At 34.9% G+C, this 25,905-nt stretch overlaps 1 protein-coding gene across 1 annotated transcript in view; it reads right to left on the bottom strand.

Annotated features, from left to right (window-relative positions):
• Positions 1 to 16,308: 16,308 nt before the first annotated feature.
• LOC140622273 (uncharacterized) overlaps positions 16,309 to 25,905 on the bottom strand; it is a 76,968-nt gene continuing 67,371 nt past the window's right edge. The window contains exon 11 of the mRNA XM_072807987.1: positions 16,309 to 25,816. The gene's annotated coding sequence lies outside the window, so the exon portion shown is untranslated. The remainder of the gene's footprint in view (positions 25,817 to 25,905) is intronic.

Below are 25,905 nucleotides of genomic sequence, written 5' to 3'. Positions count from 1 at the left end.
TTTCTTTTAGAGTCAGTACTTCTGCATTCAAAGGGCAGATTATACAGGGAGGAAAAATGAGAGCAGTAATATAAATCATTTCTTCCCAATGACAATGACTCTAATTTGACAGTGGACTTTAGCTTAAAGAAGGTATGCCTAGTAAATCATGCTTTATTTTAAACAGTAGTTAAATTCATTAAAATTTTGTGCAAATTATTTCTTGGAAGCCAAATCACCCTTCACTGTACATGAATACATGAATAGCTTTTGTAGGTAGAAAGCTCAACTAAATCCTTATAAAAGTAAAAAATAAGCCTTATTTATTTATTCAGAAATGTGGGTCAATATATATTATTTTCTTAATTTGAAGCATTCTAACATGGCAATTATTAAAATGAATTTTAAAATTCAGCTATATGATTTTCTAAATCTAAAACTGAATTTTCTTGCTATTAAATTATTTAAGATAAACTTTTATTAAATATTGGTCCACAAATGAAATGGCATTGCTTGTAGTGATTTTCATACATCTGTCAGCATCCTCAAGTAGAAGGACTAGACAATTATTTTGGAGGGATGACTTACCCTATGACTATTAACTTTCATAGGGTACAGCTTGAATCAAGATTTTTCAAGGTGGCTAAAGGTAAAATGGAAATGTTTCAGAGTTTAAACATTTCTCTATTTTCTTTTTTTGATATGAAAGACAACTTGAAACATTGTTGTAAAGAAATGAGGCTACAGTCATTTGCATTTGTTCCTGTTGACTGTTTTAAGGAGGAAAGTGAAATTCAATTTGTCTAATGGGTCATGTGATGGTGCAAGTACAAGCACATGCTTTGACTTTGCTTGCCCATTCTCCTAATTTGTTTTAGACCTTGGGGTGGGAAAGGGGGTGAAAGAAGATAATATATGGACCGCCTGACATTTGCCAAGAACTGTGCTTAATATTTACACATGGCTTCTCATTTATAAAAAGTTAAGCAATATATAAGGAAACAAATTCAATCAAAAGAAATCTTACTCTTTTTTTTTCCCCTGCCATATCTAGATTTCTTGTCTTAATAGGAGATAATATCTCTAGTAAGGAAGAGAAATGTAGTTTCTTGATTCTTTTCTTTGTAATCACTGTTTTTTTAAGTCTCAAAATAAAGGGAGTCCAGCAGTGGATGGCAGCCCAAGAGAGAATGATGCTTTAATATGTCTTATTCTCTTTGCAGGTCCGATGGGGAAGCTAAGAGAAGCTTTAAAAAAAAATCAAGGAAAATGAGCAAGTACTCAGAATACTCATAGTTTTCAACTGATTTGTTATAGTTTAAATGAATTTATTTATTTTATTTATTTATTTTTATTTATGATAGTCAGAGAGAGAGAGAGGCAGAGACACAGGCAGAGGGAGAAGCAGGCTCCATGCACCGGAGCCCGATGTGGGATTCGATCCCGGGTCTCCAGGATCGCGCCCTGGGCCAAAGGCAGGCGCCAAACCTCTGCGCCACCCAGGGATCCCCTTAAATGAATTTAAATAGAAACATAAAACTTTAATTCTAAATACTGCAGGTAGAGAAAAAAAGGTAAGATCATCACGGCTCTTTTAAGATTAAATCTTAAAAAGTTACTTATCAAATCCTTCATGTAATTTAAAAATATCAAATTTGGCATGGCTGCCTATTATAGATATGCCATATATCTATTAAATGTACTGAGATATAGGAAACATTAAGTTCAGAAACCATACTGAATTGATAACGCCAAGAATTTTGTATAAACCCTTCAGTCAATTCTATCCTAAATCAGTTTTGATTTAAAAGCTACTCTAGGAGTACCTGAGTGGTGCAGTTGGTTGGGCAGCAGACCAGACTCCTGGCTTTGGCTCCAGTGGTGATCTCAGGGTACTGATCTCAGGATCATGAGATTGAGCCCCATGTGGGGCTCCATGCTCAGAATGGAGTCTGCTTAAGAGTGTCTCTGCCCTTTCCCTCTTTCTCATACTCTCTCTCTAAAATAAATAAATAAATCTTTGAAAAAAAGCTACTCTAGACATTATGCATAAGTCAAATATCTAGTCATGCAATTTTAATATTTTCTATTTTTATCTCAGTAAAGCATGGATAACAGGAATAACATTTCCAATCAAGAAAATTGTTGTTTCTAATGTGAATTAACCAGCAGTTTGAAATTTTATTTTATTATTTTTATTTATTTTTCATTTTTTAAGATTTTATTTATTTATTCATGAGAGAGACGCACAGAGAGAGAGGCAGATACATAGGTAGAGGGAGAAGCAGGCTCCCTGTGGGGAGCCCAATATGGGACTCAATTCCAGAACTCTGGGATCACTTTGGATCACGACCTGAGCCAAAGGCAGATGTTCAACCGCTGAGCCACCCAGGCATCCCACCAACAGCTTGAAATTTTAGATATTCACTAATTACTTGAAGTCAAGAAATACAATAATATTTATCATTGGATCTTCCTTGGACTTATCACAGGGCTCATGCTTACAAATGGCTGTAGAGCCAAACTGAACTGAATGAGCAATCTGGGTGAAGATTACCAATGTCAATTAAAAACATGATTCCCAGCAGGCCCTACTATTTGGGAATTCTGTGTGTCTCAGAGCTGGCTAGGAACTTGTCTTGATCCCTTCTACTCACTTTTTTCCTGTCTGCTGACCAGTGATGGGGAGAACACCACTAAACATTTTGATGATTCATTATAAGTGTGCACGTCATATTTTTACACTGATTTTTATGTGGCTAAAGTCTTAATAGTCTCCCACACCAAAAATCATGTTTGAAATTCAATACATTAGCAATCCAAAGCAGACTTAGTTGTGAAGCAGGATACTGAGAATAAATAGATGAAATTCTAGACATTTCTAAAGAGGATCCAGCTACTTAATAGCCACTGAGGTCTTCAGTGAATAGGTGTGAATATCTCAGTGCAGTCCAACCTGAACTGAAAAGCAGTTCTTACTTCCAAATTTAAATACCGCCTGTGCATATAAAAAAAGAGAGAGAGAGTTTTATTTATTAGTCCAAAATGTTACTATGATTGGGATCTTGGAAAAACATTCCCTATTTCTTGGGCATGTTCTTCAGCAAAAAGCAATTGGGAAGGGTAGAGAGAAAGGAACTTATACTTGGAAGCCATAAAGTTGAGACGTCCTGTTTTTCACCTCACAACAGGCGAAGTTGGGCTGAAGATAGTTGAGTAAGTACATTTCTCTGCCAAAGTTAAGATGATGAACCATGGGTGAACCCTGGCAAAATTCTATTCACCCACTGAAAAGCTGTATTTGGTTGTTCAGGATCGTCCAAATCATTTTCCTCACAGGTTGGGCCCATTCTCTTCCAGGGGCAAGTGCAGCTCCCATCACAAGGGGTACAGTGAGCTCTGTGGATACAATGGCACTTGGGAGCACCGTCAGGTCCAAACTGGCCTGACCTGCATCCTGGGAGGGAAAAAATAAAAATAAAGGCAATTCCAATATGCTTTTTATCACACAGCCTTTTTACTACTGTTTCTTGGAACTGAATAGGATAATGATAGACTTGTAAAGAATTCTGGTTAACCATGTGGTATCTTTTTCCCATGCTAGAATGTTATATAATAAAAGTAAGGACTTTAATGGAAAACAGGAGGAAACTGGGAGTGTCAAGGAAGGTAGTGACAAAATTGAAAAGAGGAGAAGGTAGGACAGCAACGTACAGTTTTAAAGTGGCTTCTCAGAATTAGATTATTCAGTAGAGCTTATAGCAGTGGCATTCTGAGGGAGCCAGGGAAAATGGATTAGTTGTTTTGAGGTCAGAACAAGGCAACACTCACTCAGAATACACAATATATGAAATTTGTCTTTAAGTTGAAAACACAATTATTTGAGCTTATGTTATTGAAAATGAAATGGCTTTAAATTCAACTCTTTCATCTCTTAAAATATGTCAAAAGGCCCATAGATCCCCTGTGTACCCAACTCCGCAAAATCCTGCTATGTGTAGTAAAGGGATATAACTATCTTTAAATCGAATTCCATTGTGCTTGCAACGAGTAGAGAAATAAAGGGAAAGGATTAAAAAGTGTTAGCTTCATCAAAATAACTAAACATGGACTAAAAGGAGTGCCACAAGCATCACACCCCAGTCTGGGTACTTGGTGTTAGTCTGATATCCGACAAAGAATTAGCAGAGAATTAGCACATTCTGTGAGTTGAGGGAGAAAGCCCCACCTAGCCCAGCCTGTGGAAACAGAAAATAGGTTCATATTTCCTAGTCACTCAGGCAAGATGAAAATTAACTCAATTTACCAATATTTAAGGACCAGAGAAATTTAACTTGCAATAGTAAAGTTGCCTGGCTCTATGTGGTTTATAAATGGGGTCCTAATACATTATTTCAGTTGGTCCTAACATATACTTGTGAGGTAGGCAAGGCTGTGAGACAAGCTCTCTCATTTAGAGGCAGATAAACCAAGGTTTGGGATAGCTTGAGAAACCTTCTTAAATGTTATATCCCAGGTAAATGGTAGGACTGGATTTCTAAGTTCTCATCTATTGCTCATTACTCATTCTGCACTACTGTGTACAAAGACAAGGTATCAAGTGTGTGTGTGTGTGTGTGTGTATGTGTGTGTATGTGTATGTATATCTATATACATAAATATATATATATACATATCTATATATATGAAAATGAAAATAAGAAATTAGAAAGCTGGGGCACCTGGGTGGTCCAGTCTGTTAAGCTGCCGGATTCTTGGTTTCCACTCAGGTCATGATCTCAGGATCATGAAATTGAGCCCTGAATTAGTCTCCGTGCTCAGCGGGGAGTCTGCTTGAGATTCCCCTCCCTTTCCCCTCTCCTCCCCCCACAGCTTCTCCCCCTGCTCCATGTGCTCTCTCTAAAATAAATAAATAAGTAAATAAATAAATAAATAAATAAATAAATAAATAAATAAAATCTTTAAAGAAATAATAAAAATAAAAATAAATTAGAAAGCTGGAAAAGAGAAAAAAGAAAGATGGAAAAGTGGAAAAATTAGAAAAATTATGTGTGTAATATATAATACACACATATAATTATAAATATGAAGATACAGGTATGACAGCAAATTCTAAGTCTGTGGGCAAAATTCTGTTAAACATTTCTTTATTGCCTCAAAATTCTCTTTGCTGGGTTTATCACAAGCAGTTGGATTTTTTTCCCTCTCTTGGACAATGAAGATAGGTTAAGAGGTGGTTTAGCTTTCTTGTCTCAATGAATTAATGAGTTAGACTTTGTGGTGTAAATGGAGACTTGGAAATCAATTTTGCAATTAGTTACTTTTACAGAGCAATTCAACTCCTTCCTAAAGGTACAACGGGTAGGTAAAAGGAGGAGAATGCAAATGCTGCTCTGAAATGAATCTCCTCTTTAAAACTTCAAACTTTCTAAAATAATTTTTAAAAATCTGTGTCATTTCAAATTTAAACTAACATACCTACTTCTGCCCAGTGTGTGGGAGGATTACTTAGTTTGGTGGTAAGACTTAGTGCTCTTGTTTGAAAAGGAGTTATGAATCAGGATCTCTCCTGCGCGGTTCAGAATCTGATTTTAATTTATAAAAATACCACATTTTCATGTTAATAATGATGTGTATTTAAGACATCTGTTTGAATGTCTGCAAATGTTAATTTACCAAGAGGGTGGGGAAATAATCCAATAAAAAGCTGTTACATTCTTTTATGAATTAACATTATGGCTGTTTAATAGGTCCTTTACCAGAGTTCAAATTAAAAGGAGGTCTTTTATCTTTATAGTGCCTGCATAGACACAGCTGCTCACAGTTAATATCACAGATGAACTGTGCCTAATTGAAAATAAAAATGCAAATAAAAGACCCTGTAGTACATCTGTGGAGGCTGTGTGTACCCCCAAAGAGCCCATGACAAGAGGGGCCTTGAGGTGACCACTGAGAATGGACACATTAATACACATGATCTATTGTCACGTGGTAATTTATTTGGGGGATGAAAGAGCCTATGTGATGCAAGAATTTAGTCCAAAAACAGTCCAGAGAAGTGAGCCTTTAATTTCCAGCTTCTCCATCAGTTCTCTTGGTTTAGTGCCTAGTGTCAGGCCACTGCTGAGTGCTGTCCAAGAGAATTTTCTGCAAAGGCAAAAATGCTCTATACTGCACTATGAAACACGGTAGCCCATAGCTCTGTGTGGCCACTGAGCACTTGAAATGTAATGCCTGATTGAGGTGAGTGTTATTTTATATTTTTCAAGAGTTTATTCACGAGAAACATAGAGAGAGGCAGAGACACAGGCAGAAGGAGAAGCAGACTCCCCGCTGAGCAGGGAGCAGGATCAGGACCCAAGCCAAAGGGTGGTGCTCAACCACTGAATCACCCAGGTGCCCCCCCCTTGGGCAAGTTCTTAATCTTTTTGTGCTTTAGTTCTTTCATCTATAACATGGAAATGGTGAGAACTGTAAAGCATAAATTAAAGTGCCCAGCACATAATATGCATTCAATAAACACTAGTGGTTTTCTTCATATTTAGATGAAACCACAAATGCTACAAGCATTCTTCCTTTATGGAGCACTTCATTGGTGACATAGGTACTGTGGCTTCACCAAGATGTCATGTAGATGTTTATTCTGACATATTTAGTTTAGGTATGACAAGGTTCAGGTACTTTCGTCTACCATGACTCCATGAAGAATGTTGAGAAGCCAGGATTCCTTCAACAAAAATTTGCTAAAGACTATCATATGCTAGACCTTGTTCTAAAAGGCAAATAAAAGACTAATAAACACTGATTCAGCTCACAAACTTACGGTACCGTGAAACACAAGGATTAGATATTTAAATGAAGAAGCTTTGCAAAAAAAAAAAAAAAAAGCAGTGTCCAGATCCATTAGCTCCTGAGTTGGAAGATTCCATAAGGTTCCAAGTCAGTCTATACCCCCTGACCTTATTGTACAGGTCTGTGAAAAGGGAAGAAAAAAGGCTAGTAGGGCTAGAACACTCTTGATGAGCTACTGAAAGTTCCTTATTCTGGCCTATGTATCAATATTCACACATACAGTATCGTCCACTAATAGCATCACCCAAAATCTGCAACCAGACTGCTTGGGCTCAAATCTTGGTTCTGCCACTTATTACCTTTCTGTGCTTCAGATTCTTCATCTGTCAAATAGGAATAAACAGCAACAACCTCATACAGTGATGGTAAGAATTAAACAAATACAAGCAAAGTGTTTAAGATGGGGCCAGGCATTTTAAAAAAGTACCTTTGCTTGCTATTTCTCAGAAGCAAGGTGGGGGTGAAGGAGATGGTGCTGGGTAAGAAGCACTTTCCTATAGCCTGGGAAGTTACTGTAGTTTTCTCAGCTATATTGAAATTCCAAATTACATAATCATAGATTAGTGCTGGAAATGATCTTAGCAATACTCTTCAACTCTTCTTTTTGGCTGTGAGGAAAGTAAATTCTAAGATTAAACACTCTACTTTGGGTCATAATCCGGGGCAGGGTCAGTCCTTCAGGGCTATCGTGAAATGAATAAAACCTTTTCATATAGTAAGCATCCAGGAAGTCAAATAGCAAGAGATGAGTCAATTCAATATACTTTTTCCCCTTCTTAAGACAGTCCCCGAAGAGTTAGCACTTTACATTCTAGGTCATTCTTCCTGAGGGTGGAAAGGGAAATAAAGGATAAATCTCAATATACAAAGATAAGTGGGAGCTTGTTCCCAAGAACATTATCTGGATTGTACTTTAATTGTCTTAATTTTAATTATTTCTCTGAATATGTTTTGTGATTGGAGTGTTTAACTGCATCACTCTGAGGTACTTACAACGTGCTCTCTCTTGGTTGTGGTGCTGGTTTGGGGTGCCTGTGATATAATACCTACATACTCCAATTAATCATGCTAAGGCAAAGTGCCAAGCAGTGGTGGGGCAATGTTCTCTAATTGAGTAATGTTTTTAGTACGGAAATGTCTATATATCTCTGTGTAACCCATGAATCAGGGATGTCATGAGGTGCCTTGGTTCATACCAGTATCACATCTGGCTCCGGTTTTCCCAGAACCATGTTCCAGCTACTAGGTGGCAGGATCTTTCTCGTTCACAGTTACAAAGTTGAGGGCAATTGTCTCCTAAACATTCCAGGGGAACACTCTACCAAGGAAAGAGAAATGCTGAAAATTTAACCCTTTGAGCTTTCATTGATGCACCTAAATTGATATTTAAGATACAATTTCCTCAAGTAGCAAAGTGGGATGGTAAAATTATATTGGTTGGTCAGAAGAAGAGAGGGAACTTTTGGAATTCTCAGAAAGAAGCTGTATTGTATATGTGATTTCACACCAGGTCTTAAAATGGATTTATTTTGGCAATGGTTTATATCTGTTAGAATGTGTGCAAGGTTTTGAAGATAGGAATTTTAAGGAAGGAGACTGAGTCCACCGGCTGTGTATTTTAATATTTTCCTTATAATGAAAAAAAATATTTTCCCTAAAATGTTATTTATTTTGTATCTCTTCAGAAGACTGAAAGCTTCATGTTTTATATTCCCAGATTTTAATGCAAAAACAGGCACATAACAAGTGCGCATTATCAAATCACTAAATAATAAATGAATAAAGGATGGATAAGAAATATCATATATAAGACTCTAGTGATGTGAGGATATGATATGGGACTAATATATGAATCTTTTTTAAAGGCAATAACTTTAGTTCACATAAAGTCAAATTATTACTATCATATCATCATGGTTGTTGTAACCATATGCATAAGAGTGTACATAATATGAGATAAATTGGACTTATAGTTGTCTACTGAGAACTCTGTAGTTTGGCACTATTTTTGGATTAGGTTGACTAGACTTTTAGGATTTTACAATATTTTATATCAAACTGAGTAGCCCGAATTTCCACCTCTTATCCCTTCATCCACATTCATGGCTGCTTCTACTTTCTTGTGATAAATGCCTAATTCCCATCTTTAAATGGTTTTTCATAAAGCCCTTGTATTTATTTCAATACCATTGAATACAATACAGCCTTTTAAAAACATTTAAGAACATATTTTTCATTCAGAGGGAGGTTCTCTGTCCATTGAAGACTAGCAGCTTAGTCTGCTTTGAGATATTAACCAATTTCATTTATGGGAGGCAAAATATTTTGATGAATCAGAAGCAAAATCAGAAACAACTACTATATCAACACAGGATGATTTCTTGTCTCTTTAATGTCCAAGTCAGAAGTTTAGGTAATTATTCCATGTTTTCAATTTGAGTTTACATTTTTGCCCTCAGAATGAAAGATCTCACAGTCATGCAGAATTCCCACATGCCTAAAAATGCCCCGGCCATACCTTTTTCACACTGGCTGCCATGGAAACCTGCTGGGCAAATGCACTGTCCACCTGCTACATCACAACTGGCTCCATTTTTGCTGTCACAGATGTGAGCACAATTCAAGCCATAAAATCCAGAAAGGCATGCTAGAAAATGGAAATGTCAAAAGTGTATTTTGGTTTTAAGAGTAAGTAAAGGGAAAATTAAAGGACCTGCTCTAAGTCATTTTTTCCCCCCAGGACCAAAGAAGGAGATGAGAGAAAAGAATTGGAAAATAAGAAAAGGTTATTAGGACATGAATATTGACATTATTTTAGTTATATAGGTAAATGAATATATGAAATGCCATTCTCTATAAGTAGTCTAGAAAAAACCATAAGAAATTGTAAAACATCTTCAAGTAGATAAAATTTACTTGCTATGAGGTGCTATATTCCTACAAAGACTTCATCAAAGCCCTCTAATACCCTAATTACCAAACTGATGTTCTCAAACTTCAGATTCAGGCTAAATTTGGTGAGAATGGATTTTCAATTAATTAAGTAAATAAGAGTACCTGTGGAGGGTGATTCATAGCTCTTGATAGTTGAAGTCCTGGGAATGTATGACTGTATGACAAAGGTGAGTACGAGAAAAACAGGGGAGGAAAAGAAAAGGGAGAAAATGAATAAATGAGAATATGGTGTATATATAATATATAGTAGGTTAGCATATTATGAGGAAGTTAAGTTTTAAAGTCAGTGAAACTTAATATTTGGAAATTTTCCTTAGATGGACCAAAAAGTACAAAATAGGTTTTTTTAAGAAGTCCAGTATAACCTGTTTCTCTTCCAGAGTTGGAGATGATCAATATTTTTGTGGTGGAACATCAGAAGAAGTACTTGGTTTACATTTAGAGACTATGTAATCCAAGCAAATGCATTTCCTTAAAGGCTAAAATTGTCATGTGCCCAGAGAGCTGCTCTGAGAGAAGATTTGGCCTGAGAGAGGTGTGTGAGAGCTAAGCGTGACTGCAGAGAAAAGATTGCCATTTCCTATCTTGAGTTTTCTTAAAGGCTAGGCTTACCACTCAAGAATGGGAAGGGGATGAAATTCCCTCACCCCTCAATTATCCATAATTCCATCTCCCCCCCTCCCTCCTTCCTTTCTAGAGCTCTCTCTCCTCTTTCTTTCTCTCTCTGTGTCCTCCACCCCTCTTCAGAGTTGGTTTTGCCTAGACTCCATGTGTAGGACACTTGTCCAGCGTGCACGAAATTAGAATAGATTCAACATTAGGAAAAACTTATAATCAGGAAGAAGAAAAATAAGGTAAAACCAGAAAGGGAGGGATGCCTGGGTGGCTCAGTGGTTAAACGTCTGTCTTTGGCTCACATGATCCTGGAGTCCCAGGATTGAGTCCCACATTGGGCTCCCTGCATGGAGCCTGCTTCTCCGTCTCCCTGTGTCTCTGCCTCTCTCTCTCTGTGTCTCTCATGAATAAGTAAATAAAATTTTTAAAAAAGAGAGATAAGGAAATTTTATATAATATATATTTTCCATTTTTTGATAGCATGATAACTCTTTAAAAACATAAATAACAGGGACACCTGGGTGGCTCAGTGGCTGAGCATCTGCCTTCAACTCAGGGCATGATCCTAGAGTATCGGGATCAAGTCCCACATCGGGCTCCCTGCATGGAACCTGCTTCTCCTTCTGCCTATGGCTCTGCCTCTGTGTGTGTGTCTCTCATAAATAAATAAATTAATAAATTAATAAATTAATTAATTAATAAGATCCAGTGTAGGGTTTCTTCTGTTTGTTCTTATATAATCATTACTGAAAACACAGAAAAAATCAACTATTCTTTTTTTTTAATTATCTCATTTAAATTCAAGTTAGTTAACATATAGAGCATTATTAGTTCCAGGGGTAGAATTTAGTGATTCATCAGTCGTATACAACACCCAGTGCTCATTATATCAAGTGCCCTCTTTAATGCCCATAATCCAGTTACCCCATTCCCCCCCATTCACCTCTACTCTCGCAACTCTCAGTTTGTTCTCTTTGGTTAAGAGTCTCCTTTGGTTTGTCTTCCTCTCTGTTTTTATCTTATTTTATTTTTCCTTCCCTTCCCATCTGTTCATCAATTTTGTTTCTTAAATTCCACATATGAGTGAAATCACATGGTACTTGTCTTTTTTTAACTGGCTTATTTCGCTTAGCATAATACCCTTAGTTCCATCCATGTCATCGCAAATGGCAAGAGTTCATTCTTTTTGGATGAGTAATATTCTATTATATGCATATGTGTGTATATTATATATATTATATATGTGTGTGGATATTATATATATATATATATATATATATATATATATATATATAATATCACATCCTCTTTACCCATTCATCCTCTTTACCCATTCATCTGTCAGTGGACATCTGGAATTTTTCCCTATTTTGGCTACTGTGGACATTGCTACTGTAAACATTGGGGTGCATGTGCCCCTTTGAATCATTATTTTTGTATTCTTTAGGTAAATACCTAGTGGTGAAATTGCTGGGTCATAAGGTAGCTCTATTTTTAACTTTTTGAGGAAGTTCCATACTGTTCTCCACAGTGGCTGCACCAGTTTGCATTCCCACCAACAGTGTAAGAGGGTCCCCCTTTCTTTGCATCCTCACCAACATCTGTTGTTTCTGAGTTAATTTTAGCCATTCTGACCAGTGTGAGGTGGTATCTCCTTGTAATTTTGATTTGTAAATCTTGATTTGTAAATTTCCCTGATGATGAGTGTGATGTCGAATATTTTTTCGTATGTGTGTTAGCCATTTGCATACCTTCTTTGGAGAAATGTCTGTTTATATCTTCTACCCATTTCTTGACTGAATTTTTTGGTTTTCGGGTGATAAGTTTCGGCTTGATAAGTTCTTTATAGATCTGGATACTAGCTCTTTATCTTATATGTCATTTGCAAATACCTTCTCCCATTCCACAGACTGCCTTTCAGTTTTGTTGATTCTTTCCTTTGCTGTACAGATGCTTTATGTTGATGAAGTCTCAGTAGTTCATTTTTGCTTTTGCTCCCTTTGCCTCAGGTGATGTATGTAGTAAAAAGTTGCTACAGCTGAGGTCAAAGAGGTTGCTGACTGTGTTCTCCTCTAGGATTCTGATGGATTCCTGTCTCACATTTAGGTCTTTCATTTATTTTGAATTTATTTTTATGTGTGGCATAAGAAAGTGGTCCAGCTCAATTCTTTTGCATGTTGCTGTCCAGTTTTCCCAACATCACTTGTTGAAGAGATTGTCTTTATTCCATTGGATATTCTTTCCTGTTTTGTCAAAGATTAGTTGACTATATACTTGAGGGTCCATTTCTGGGTTCTCTATTCTATTTCACTGATCTGTATGTGTCTGTTTGTGTGCCAGTACCACATTATCTTGATGATTATAGCTTTATAATACAGCTTGAAATCTGGAATTGTGATGCCTCCAGCTTTCTTTTTTCCAAACATTACTTTGGCTATCCAGGGTCTTTTCTGGTTCCAAATTTCAGAATTGTTTGTTCCAGCTCTTTGAAAAATGCTGGTGTTATTTTGATAGGGATTGCATTGAATGTGTGGATTGCTTTAGGTAATATAGATATTTTAACAATATTTGTTCTTCCAGTCCATGAGCATGGAATATTTTTCCATTTATTTGTGTCTTCCTCAGTTTCTCTCATAAGTGTTCTATAGCTTTCAGAGTACAGATCTTTTACCTCTTTGCTTAGGTTTATTCCTAGGTACCTTTTGGGGTTTGGTGCTATTGTAAATGGAATCAGTTCCTTGATTTCTCTTTCTGCTGCCTCATTATTGGTGTATAGAAATGCAACAAGCTCCTGTGCATGGATTTTATATCCTGTGATTGTGCTGAAACCCTTATAAGTTATAGCAATATTTTGGTGGAGTCTCTTGAGTTTTCTACATAGAATATCATGTTGTCTGTTAAGAGTGGAAGTTTGACTTCTTTCCTGATCTGGATACCTTTTATTTCATTTTGTTGTCTGACTGCTGAGGCTAGGACTTCTAGTACTATGTTGAACAACAGTGGTGAGACTGGACATCCCTGTCTTGTTCCTGACTGAGGAAAAGCTCTCAGTTTTCCACATTGAGGATATTAGCTATGTGTCTTTTTCATATGACCTTTACGATGCTGAAGTATGTTCCTTCTATCCCTACTTTCCTGAGGATTTTTATCAAGAAAGAATGCTGTATTTTGTCAAATGTTTTTTCTGCATCCATTATGATCATATGTTCTTATCCTTTCTTTTATTAATGTAGTGTATCACATTGATTGACTTCTGGATGTTGAACCATCTTTGCAGGTCAGGAATAAATCCCATTTGGTTATGGTGAATAATCTTTTTAACGTACTGTTAGATCTGATTAGCTAGTATCTTGTTGAGAATTTTTGCATCCATGTTCATCAGAGATATTAGTTTATAATTCTCCCTTTTAGTGGGGTCTTTGTCTGGTTTTAAGGCATTGGTTTATAATTCTCCTTTTTAGTGGGGTCTTTGTCTGGTTTTAGGATTAAGGTAATGCTGGCCTCATAGAATGAGTTTGGAAGTTTTCCTTCCAAAATCAACTATCTTTTATTTTCTTTATTTTAATTATAAATAAAGCCCATAAATATTGCTTTGCTCAACTTTTAAAGTTCTCTAAATAATACTATTCTCCCAGTCTCTCTGGCTTAGAGCTTTGGAGCCATCTTTGATTCCTTCATTTTCCTCATCTCTATGTCCAAATCAATTGCCTAATACAGTCAATTGTTCTTCCAAAATAATCTTCTGCTCATTCATTTCCATTTTTATCCCAGTCTATATTTTTAAAATCCTAGACTATCATTAAACCTTCTCACATAGACACTACTATTTTTTGACTACTTGACACTAATGACTACTATTATTGACACTAATGACTATTTTTTCCCAATAATCAATAAATGTACCCACTTTACATATTTGTTTCACTAAAGTGATGTCTCTTGTCTGTTGATAATCTTCCTCAATAACCCACCGCATGCAGGATGAAATGTATGGGCCTGAGATAGATAATTTTTCCTCTCTTGTACTCTACTCCAATTGTGAAAACAAAACAAACAAATAAACAAAAACTACAAGATGTTTGGTTTCATACTTTCTGAGCCAAGAAACCACAGAGTAATTGGCAAGAATTCTAAACTTCAAAAAGTTAATAAGATTTATTCCTATGAAATATGTTTGCCAGAGCCTAAAAACAAGTTGGAAGACACGGGAACAATTTTAAACATTAATATTATTTCAGAAGCTTAAAAAATTCTTTACTTCTAAATAATATTTAGAATATTTGTCAAGCTTTTGCCATGTGCCTTAGTGCTAAGTATTTACATGTATCTTCTTATTTAGTCCTGATGATTATCTTTTAGGGATAATCTTTTATTCCTCATTCTACATTCGTTGACACTGAAACTTACAGAAGTTAATAGTTTACACATCTTTTATATGACAGATTTAGGCCTATAACTAACTCCAGAGCCTAAACTCATCTTAACTTGGGGCACTTGATGGGATGAGCACTGGGTGTTAAGCTATATGTTGGCAAATTGAACTCCAATAAAAAGAAATAAAAAAAAATAAACTCATCTTAATTTGTTAACTTGTCCATTAGGAATCCTTGATGTATAAAACAAATTATTGTGTAATTCTCCCTTTTCTTCATTTTAAATTAAAATATAGAGTCCAAATAAAGAAGTGATATAAATATGTTTAAGGAGAACTTGAAAGCAGATTTTTCAGAGTTCAGCCTAGATTAACATGAAATAAGAAGATTCCTTGTCTATATTTTACCTACAGGCAGCCAGAGGAAGGAGAATAACTTTGTTCAAAACATCTGGCAGCTGACTCCCCTGCCTGTGTCTATCCAGATGATCATGGAACCATAGAATTGTTGTTTTTTGGACAAGAGTTACAAAAAGAATGAACAAGTTCAATCACTGATTATATGACATTTGTCAGTATTTAGAATGGAAATTAGAGCTATGACATCATTTTAAGAATATACATTATATAATTAACAGTTTACCTAATTTTATATACTGTGAATGTATTATTTTATGATTTAAAGCAGTTTTTAAAGCTTAAAATTTGTCAACACTATAACATGCCCACTCATTATCTCTGTTTACCATGTTCACAGTTCCTTCCGTGGTAACCTTAGAGGCACTCACAGTTTCCACAAAACCTATTGCGAACTCCACTGTTTTGGCATAAGCAATTAAAATGGCAGCATGAGCCATAATAACCAGGATAACATTCTGGAAAAGAAAGGGAATATAAGGGAAGGGAGAAGAAATGTGTAGGAAATATCAGAAAGGGAGACAGAACGTAAAGACTGCTAACTCTGGGAAACGAACTAGGGGTGGTGGAAGGGGAAAAGGGCGGGGGGTGGGAGTGAATGGGTGACGGGCACTGGGGGTTATTCTGTATGTTAGTAAATTGAACACCAATAAAAAATAAATTAAAAAAAAAGAAACCACTAAAGCATTAGTTCTAGTTAAGACAACTGAATTTGTTGTAATGAGTTCAAAGACAGAAACAAACAGTGGAGTTGATAAAAAAAAAAAATAAAAGCAGATAAATCATTAACTAACTTAATCAAGACAAAAGCATAAATACACACGTTTTAAAAATGTGGAATAGCCACCAAAAAGAATAAATACAAAAATTATAGTACAAATAAATACAAAAACCCAAATGAAATCGAAAAGTTACAGAAGACAACTTACCAGAATTGTTCCTATCTGAGGTAGAAAACTTAGATAAGCTAATTATATGTAAAATAATAAAGAAAATAAAGATAGTTTCTGAATTAAAACGACAGCAACAAAAATCTCATCTGTCCTAGGTTTCACATGGAAATCTATAAACTTTTGTAGATGAGATTATCACCTTACTGTATACGCTATTCCAGAGCATTGAAAGGAAGAGAAATTTCAAACACATTTTATTGAGCATAACATCAATTCCCAAACCTGACAAAATACATAAAAAACTAGAGTTAATTTTACCTATGAATATTGATGCCAAGTTTGTAGAAAATATAAGTACACAAAAAGCAACAGCATATTATAAAGTAATATATCATGACTATCATAAATAGTAGTATTTATTCCAAGAATGTAAGTTCATTCAACGTAGAAATTCATTAATAAATTCATCATATTTATCAGCCTAAAAAGAAAAGTCATATTATTATTCCATAAATGCAGAAAATATACTTGAAAAACAAATTCACTAGGTGCCTGGGTGGCACAATTGGTTAAATGTTGACTCTTGGTTTTGGCGGGTCATGATCTGAAAACACGTAACACATCCTGAAGTGGCAGATGTGTAAGTGAGGAGGCTATCTTCTCTATTCCACCCAGTTGAGTGTCCGGAAATCTTCAGCCCAGGCTAGTATCTGAGAGAAGAGTCACTCACCTGAACCCAGTTAATCCTCAGAATCATGAGAGAATAATAAATAGTTTTAAGTCTCTAAGCTTTGGGACGGTCTCTTAAACATAGATAGATAACCAATCAGGTGGCAAACATACTATAGGCATAGTAAAAAGACAAAAGACAAATTTTCCCAAATTAAGGTGAATGATTCACAACAAACAGTTAATGTCTCATATAGATATGTATATCTGTATATACACAGAACTTCTAATATTAGAGAAGAAAATGCAACAACCCTATAGAAAAATAAGCTAAGGTTATGAACAAACAATTTATAGGAAAAAAATGTAAAAGATCCTGATCCATTAGGGAAAATGATAAGAATTTTCATAATAATAAAAATGAAATTAAAACTCCATTGATATGACATTTCTCACCAAAATTTTGGTTACATATTATTTTGATAAATCCGTGAAGAATAAAGCCATGAAGAAACAGGCATTCTGTAATTGCTTGTCAGTAAGCAAAATGGTAAACCTCACAGGGAGGATTTTATAATATGTTGCAAAATTATATTTGTATTTACCCAATGACTCAGCAACTCTTGCATATGTTTGAAATGTTCCATATTAACAGTTTAAATGATAGAATCAAAAGTTAAAATATCCTATATTCCAAAATGCCAGAGAATTATCCAACTTGGAATTAAAAAAAAAAACTAATATGACCATGATGGTTCTATTTTTAAAGTACTGCTGTTATTCTGATTTAGTAATCCCAAATATCACAGAATTGGTAAGAGTGGTTTTCCATGTGGGGCGCCTGGTGTCTCAGTCAGTTAAGCATTTGACTTGATTTCAGCTCAGGTCTTGATCTCAGGGTCATGAGTTTAAGCCTGGCATGGAGTCTACTTAAAAAAAAAGAAAGAAAGAAAAAGAAAAAAGCTATTTTCCACAAATTAGGGAAAATATCCTTGTTAAAAAAAATTCCCTAAAAAATAATCTTCAATGTTAGATTTAGAAGGGCTGTCATTTCAAAGTGTCTTTAGCCTCAGTTCAAGATGGGAAAACCATATCATGGAGAGACTATGATGTTCCAAAGGCACAGAGCATTGTATCAGGAATGCAAGAGTCACATATGGATCTATCCCCTCTCACTGCAAGGTGCTATCTTCTATGCCACGTCGCTAAATCTCCTGATGTTAGTTGAAAAGCACATGCATGTCACTTATGAATTTAAAAAAAAATTCATGGTGGTACATGATTAATTTTTTCTTAATGAAGCGAAGATGGGAGACCTCAGTTCCCAGAGTCCTCGTCTTTGTCCCTTGCAGCTGGACCCACTCTTAATGTGAAGTGGCTCTGTCTGGGCCCGCATCCTCCACTCTGCCAAACTCAATGCCTCAGTGGTGGTTGAGGGTCTTCGGTAGCAAGCCAAGAAACTCAAGCTTCAGCAAATCTGCCATCCACAAAGGTTTCAGGCTTCAACAGAGCTGGAGGGGTAATGGGGTTTAGGTCTCACAAGAGCTCTTTCACAAAAATTAATACTATTTCAGGGGTTTTAAAGATTTTCACGTGGTATTCTGGTAACAAGGTAACAAAATCAATATTAACATAACATTTGTTTTATTGGATATGGAGTCATAATTATAAACATCTTGCATGAACTTATTGGAAAATAGACTCTTCGCAGGTCTCTACTATATTTTATCAACCAACGGTAGTATGTCCTGGATTTTTGTTGAATAAAAGAAAATGATAATCATCTTAACTTTTTCACAATAATTTCCTGTCCATCCAAGACCACAGGTACTGCTTCCATCCACAGGACTGCAAGGTCCACCATTTTTACAGGTACATTTTAGCTCACAATTTGGGCTACACGTTGTTTGGGAACATCCTACAGTAGGAAAAAAACATATATGTATACACATATATATACCAAACTGAATAAATGTCACATGAATATTTTTCTCTGTTTCAGATCATCGTAAGTATATAACAAAAGCATAAGAAAATGTTCAAATTAAAGCAACTACTCAGATGTTACCTTAAGGTAGTAAGGACAATTGTTCATTCATGTTTTCAATCACAATACACACTTTTATTGTGCTTATAACTACATGCTTGGTATCCTTTGGGAACTTGAGATGCCCTATCAAACAAGCAGAGGTCAATCCCAGATTGGCGTAGGAGATTTTATATATTTGAACTCATAATGGATGAAGAAGACAGACACGTAGTTTATTCCTTAATGTCTTTGTGCTGAAATCTGAAAAGCACTTTAGCCTACAGTGGTGGGTGACACACACAAAAAGCACTGTGAAGAGGAGGTAAGATACAAGTGCAGAAAAGCCAAGCAGACATAAAAAAAAGATGGCGCCTTCATCATCAGGGGAAAAAGACTGAATGGAAAGTGCCCCCAGTAGGAGAATAAGCTCTACTTACATTTAGTTGCTTTTGCCATGAGGAATATGGGTCCAATATAGCCAGCCAATATGATTTTTTTTTTCAGGAAAACTCAAAATCCATACTTTATATGAAATTATTTAATCTTTGAAAGTTGGCAACTAATTAAAATTGTTTTACGGCACTGTGGAAGCCAAAACTGTATCAGCCAATTCAAACACATTTGTGGCTAGATTTGGCCAAAGGCCTGTCATTTATACTTTCCAGTTTATAGTATTTTTACATAATGATATTTTCCACATGAATTATCTCATTTAATGCTTACAAATACCCCTCTGATGTGGGTAACAGTATTCTTATTTACACTTGAGAAAACTGAAGTCTAGCAACTTAATTCTTTCTCAGGCTTAAGTAGCCAGGAAAGATAAAAACTGGGATTCCAAGCTAGGACTTCTGACTTCTCATCAACCATTCTTTCTATTCCAGCTAGTGGGAGAGACATTAGAGATTTTTTTATTTGCCCAAAGACATTGTTTAATACATAACAGAGTTCATACTTGAATTTAATCTGTATGACACTTTCTTTTCTGCCTCTACTTGACTTAACTTTAGCATCAAATAAAAGAAAGGTTTGAATTCTGTTTATTTAAAAGACAGTTACAACTGTATAATTAATGATGGAATCAGCATTTGATTTAAAATATCAACCCACCAAAATTTAAATAAAATAATGAAATAAAATAAAATAATTTCAACTCGTATGCCTCTCTGGAGCCCCGCATCATGCTGTGTTTTTTCTCTTAACATTGGTTTTATTCCCTTTTAACATACATATAGCTCACTTATTAGTTATGTTCATTGTTCACTCTCTTCTCCACTAGAAAGCAAGTTGCAGGGCTGATATATATTTTATCCATATGTTCCATATGTTTAAAATGAGCATTGGCATTAAATAAATACTTTTGAATTGAGTGGATAAATGACTGAATATATCCAGAAACAGCCCATGCATAGTAAAGCATGTGTATGTGTATCTCTCTTATCCTTTAACCCTTGTTTAACCCAAAAGGTTAATATAGACATGTGAATTTTCCTTCTTCTATAAATAATATTTCCCAAATTCTTCTAAATTAGTACACACCATAGACCTGCCACATTGTTTTTTATCAGGTGCATAGGATTTATTGCATATAAAAAGATTTATTTTACCACATCACTATTGGTGGGCAAATAGGTTGTTTAAAATATTTTGCTACTATGAGCAACACTGTAATGAATATCTTTGTGGACGTTTTTATTCATATATACCATTGTATCTGTGGGGTAAGTCACCAGAAGACTTTAAAATAAAATAATTTTAATTAGTGACAGTATCAAATTTCCTTATAAAGAGATTTGTAAATGTAATATGGATTACCTATGTGCCATTTTCTTTAGACAAAATAGTATATTATAAAAATCTAAAGATCTAATTACATGCAACTTTAATTTGGATTTCTTACATTATGAATGATGCTTATCTTTTCATAAGATCTTTTGGTGTCATAGATTCTTTACTTACTAATGCATAAGAACACTTATATAATTAAAAAAAAGTCTTTTTTACCTTTTCTTCCATTTTTAAAATTCTTTGATACTTTGTATGTCTTTTATGCCTTGAATTTTTTTTTTATTTCTTTTAAGTCAAAACAGCATGGACTTTCTTTTCTTTATGGCTCTAAATTTTTAACAAGATTTATAATATAGCTTTCCAAAACAACTTTTAAAAATGTTAATTCCCAGAGTTTTTGTCATTATCTCTAAGTACTTTATACACTTGTAGTAATTTTGGTGAACCAAATTACTTCTATAAGAGTTACTTTTGTCTAGGTTGCTGGTCATTTGACTCAACATAACTTACTAATTAATTCATATTTTCCCTATGTTTTGCTTTAGTCATTCCTCATTTTTACTTTAAAATTTTTTTTTACTTATTTCATCACTCTTTATTTACTAACATAAGTATTTTGGAATATAAATTTTCCTCTATGTCCTGATGTGGCTTTACATAATGGGATATGAATGTCCTTACTACTGTTTTTAAATTTCTGAAATACAGTTTTGTTTGCCTTTTTTGAGCCATTGATTATTTAAGAAGGAGATTTCAAAATGCTCATGTAGTATAGGGTTGTGGGATTTTTCCCTGGTAGGGAGTTAGTTTTGTTATTAGTTCCTGTTTTACTGCTTTATGATCACAGAGTGCCAAAGATCATACACTTTGGAATTGATTTGCTTTCTTTTAAAATTTTTGTGAATATTTCATGAATATTTAAAAAGATAAAAAAATTTTAGGGAACAGAGTTTGGATTATAATTAGATATACTTTACTAATTATGTTCAAACTTCTATAGACTTATTTTTTTCCTGCATGTGCATATGTAGTTTTATGTGTATGAGTTAACATGAATGAATTAGTGTTCTATTGATATTGCTCTTGCTATTTCTCCTTGTATAGCTTATGGCTTTTGCTTTATGAATTTTAATGCTGTGTTATTGGTTTTATACATATTTGTGACACTTCAATCCTCACTGTCAGTTTTATTCTCTATTATTATAACTGACCTTCCCATTAGTTGCTTGTTGCCATAAAATTGAACATTGTTTGATACTGGTATTATGACTACTGTTTATTTTTCTCTCATGTGTTTTGTGTGGTTGTAACCCATTTCTTACTTTCACTTTATTTTGGAGTCTTTTTTTCTAAGCTAATATAGGTGCTATTTCTCTCTTAGTGCTTCCAAGAATTTCTTCTTTAGTTTTTAGAAGTTTAATGTTGATATGTCTTTTGCAGATTTCTTTAAGTTTATCCTGTTTGTCATTCACACAGTTTCTTAAAGCTATAGGTTTATTTTCTTTTTGTCATTTTCATAATGTTTTCAATCATTATTTCTTTAAATATTTTTCAGCCCTATTCTTTTTCTCCTCCACTCTGGGATTTGGATGACAAAAGAAATCTTTTTTAATAGTTCCACAGGTCCTTGAGATGCTCTCTGTCTTTTTTGTCATTTCTTTTCTTTTCCTGTCTATTGTTTAGGTTGGGTAATTTTCTACTGTTTTATATTCAAATTTACTGATCTGCCCCTCTGTCCTCTCCATTCTGCTATTAATCCCATTGATTGAGTTGTGTTTTGTGTGGGTTTTTTTTTCTTTTGACTATTATATTTTCCAATTCTCAAGTTTCTATTTGGTTCTTTTTTATGCTTCTGATTCTTTGTTTTATTCTTATTCTATTTGTTTAAAATTTGTTTCATATATGGCCATAGTTGCTCATTGAAGCATTTTTATTTACAAAGGCTTATTTAAATTCTGATCAGATAATTTTATAATCAGTATTATCTGAATGTTAGTGTCTGTTGATTATTTTCTTATTCAGGTTGAAATTTTCCTGGTTGTTGGTATGATGAATAACTTTTTAATGAAATGTGGATATTTTGAATACTATGATAGAAAATTCTGGATCTCATTTTAGCAGGTCTCCTATGATACTCTATTTGCAAGGAAAGAGGTTCCTCAGATAGCATTAGCCACATATCCTATAAGTGAAGGGGGGATAAATGTGCCTCATTCCTGCAGTGGCAGTGTTAAGGGTCAGGCTTTCATGGGACCTCTCCCAACACCTATCTGACAGAGGAGTAGAAGTGCCTCTTATGGCTCCCCACTCTCACCTCCACTGAGTGGCCTCATTGCTGTTTGATGGTTGTGAAAGTCTTGACTGTCCACTGGACCTCCTGTGACAGTCCCCTAGAATGAAACAGTGGTGTCTCTATACTGCCTGATGGGGGTAGAAGTTCACAGTCTCCACATAATTTCCACTGACATTGCTAGGGCAGGGGATACATTCCAATTGGCCAGGGATGAAAGTCGCAGCACTTTCTCTCACACCATCCTGGTGCAGGGCAGGGGTACCTTATATATCCCTGTGGAGTCTGAAGGGTAGGCTCCTCACTTGGCCTTTGCTAGTGGGGTTGGAGTCAAGGATGCAGTTTTATTCTTTAGTGTTTGACTGGAGAATTTACCAGTTGTTGTCTAAGAGTTCTCTCTCTTGCTTGGCCACCCTTTAACTTACCTTTTGTTTAGAGAAACCAGGCATATCTTGGACTGTTTTTTTTTTTTTTTTTTTTTTGTCTGTACCCATTGGCCTACTAGGTTGTAAGTTCTCCACCACGCAGCCCAGGATATATGAGTCAAAAAATGGAAACCCAAGGAATGCCCCATTCCTGTTCCCTAGGTATCTGAATTCCCTATAGAGTCTGCCTTGTTCTCTCCACATCAGAGATTCTTAAGTTTGTTTTCGATATAGTGACTAGAATTTTTACTATTTAGAGGGAGGAATGTGGAAAAGTGAGTATATTCCATCTTTCTCTAAGTTAAGTCTTATAGATATAATTCTATAGAGATGCCTAGGTGGCTTAGTGATTGGGTGTCTGTCTTTGGCTCAGGGCATGATCTCAGTCCTGGGATGGAGTCCCCCACAGAGCTCCCTGTGAGAAGCCTGTTTCTGTCTCTCTCTCTGCTGATCTCTGTGTCTTTCATGAATAAATAAATAAAATATTTTTTAAAAAGATATAATTTATATAACTAAGGGACTCTTCTTTAGACAGTGAACATATTATTATATAACATAATTAATTTCTTTATTTAGCCTATATTGGCTCAGCAGCATGAGTGGTAATGGAATGGATATGTTTCTCCTTTTTCCTAATTTTTCTCATTCCTCTCCTCTACCTGATTTTAGTTGGCTGTTTTTATTTTTAAATTCTCAGCTCCAGCATTTTAAATTCCAGCATTTAGCTTTATGCACTTAAACATGGTTATTGAGTTGTCATATTTAAACGAAATGTTTTGTCACAGATCTGTCCCTCCTTTTCAATTTCTAATGAAGAAATATACTTTTCCTCTTCCATCTTCTCCTTCCTTCCACTTATGTCCATTTTGCTAAACTATCAAAATTGTTATAATATTAAATATGTGTATACTTATTATATCATGTGACCATAGTTCCCATATTTATTTTAAACTTAGCTCTAATAAAAATAGACTTAATACTCACTGATACTCTTTTTACCAGAGATTTTCCATTTATTGCTTGGTTGCTCAAATTTATCTTCTACAGTTTCTTCAAAAATATTTTATGGCTACATATCCTCAGTAACTTTTTATTATTAAAAATAGCTATTTATTTTCAGTCATACTATACTTGAATAATAGTTTAACTGTGTATAAAACACTTGAGTCAAATTTTTCTCAAGAACTTCATAGGCATTGATTAACCACATGCTAGCAATGGTTGTGATTATTGCTGTGAGCCATGAGCCAGACTGATTTTTTCCCCTCTCTATATATGAGATCTCACACTTTTTTTTTCTTTTATTCCTAGTGGAGTTTCCCCTTGCTTATGATCAATCTTAACTACAGTTTCCAGAGATAGAATGTATTCAATCTGTGCATCAGATCTTCTTTCATTTCAGAGGAAAAAAATCTTAAATATTTTATTTGAATATTTTCTTTTCCATTTATATATTTGTCTATTTGTCTATTTGTTTCCACTTTCCTCAAGCTTCTTCTCCATTTACCTGGCTGTCACAGAAGCAGATTCAATCCTCCTATTACCTGTGTTCAATATGGTCCTCATTTATATGATGTGAGGTTTAATTTTCATTTCTACTTCTTTCTGAGCTCTGCCAGCTTACTTTTTCATTTCCCTTTGTTGTCTTTTCATTTATTCCATGAACCTTTGTATCTCTGCATTGCACTCACAATTTGTAGAGAACACTTTTTCATTATGTCCATTGAATTCTTGGAAGAAATTCTGGTTAATATTTCCATGTGCACCATAGCAAAATTTTTCTGCTCTACGTCCATCTGCTTTTTGTTTTCTTATTCCTTTTCTCCTTTACCCTTCTTATAGAATTTTCACTAAAAGAGTAGCCAAAACTTTGAATGGTTTCATATATTGTTTCCAAAATGAGAGGAGGGTTTTTTTTTTTTTAATGCATCAGGTTTTTGTTTTCACTTTCATCTTCTTGTATCAGGTTAGTTTTGTGTGAACCAGGTATTTTGGAGAAGGTAGTATGGATTTGAGGCTAGAAGAATTATTTCAGCTAGTTGGGAACCTCCTAGGCCCAGAGTAAAACTCCATGTGACACAAAGTTGTGGTCTGTGTGTTTCTGTGTAGGCTTAGCTTCCTTTAGCTGCAAGGCTACTTATTGCCCATAAATTCTCCTCTATAATAGTGTAGGGTTGAAAAGATGATAGGTCTGTGCTCTGCCTGGTTTTACCCCATTTTTCCTGCAACTTTGTGATGTCCAGAAGGGTTTAAGGTAGCTCCTGCAGGATGCTCATGCAACCAACCGTTCTATTTTTTTTTTTTTTTTTTTTTACCAACCCTTCTTTTCTAACAAAAGGTCATTGGTTTTGTCTCTGTGTGTGCTTTGGAGAAGTGGCTTTCTGCATTTCATTTCACTGAACTTGAGAGTTCTTCTATTATGATTATTACTGTGATAATAATATGATTTAGAGCAAGAAAGTTTTGTAGTTTTAAACAGAGATCATGTTTTGCTTTCTGTCTCCCATTTTTCTTGCAGCTTTCAATGGGCTTCTGAAAGTTGAAGAAAACATAAAACTTTTCAGTTATTAGAATTAGACATCCCTAACAAAATTTTAGGCAGTTTTACAAAAGTTAACTAA

Source organism: Canis lupus, chromosome 31 (assembly GCF_048164855.1).
Source record: "Canis lupus baileyi chromosome 31, mCanLup2.hap1, whole genome shotgun sequence".
Classification (NCBI taxonomy): domain Eukaryota; kingdom Metazoa; phylum Chordata; class Mammalia; order Carnivora; family Canidae; genus Canis; species Canis lupus.
Note: the sequence above shows the minus strand (reverse complement) of the source record. Positions and strands in the feature narration are given on the sequence as shown.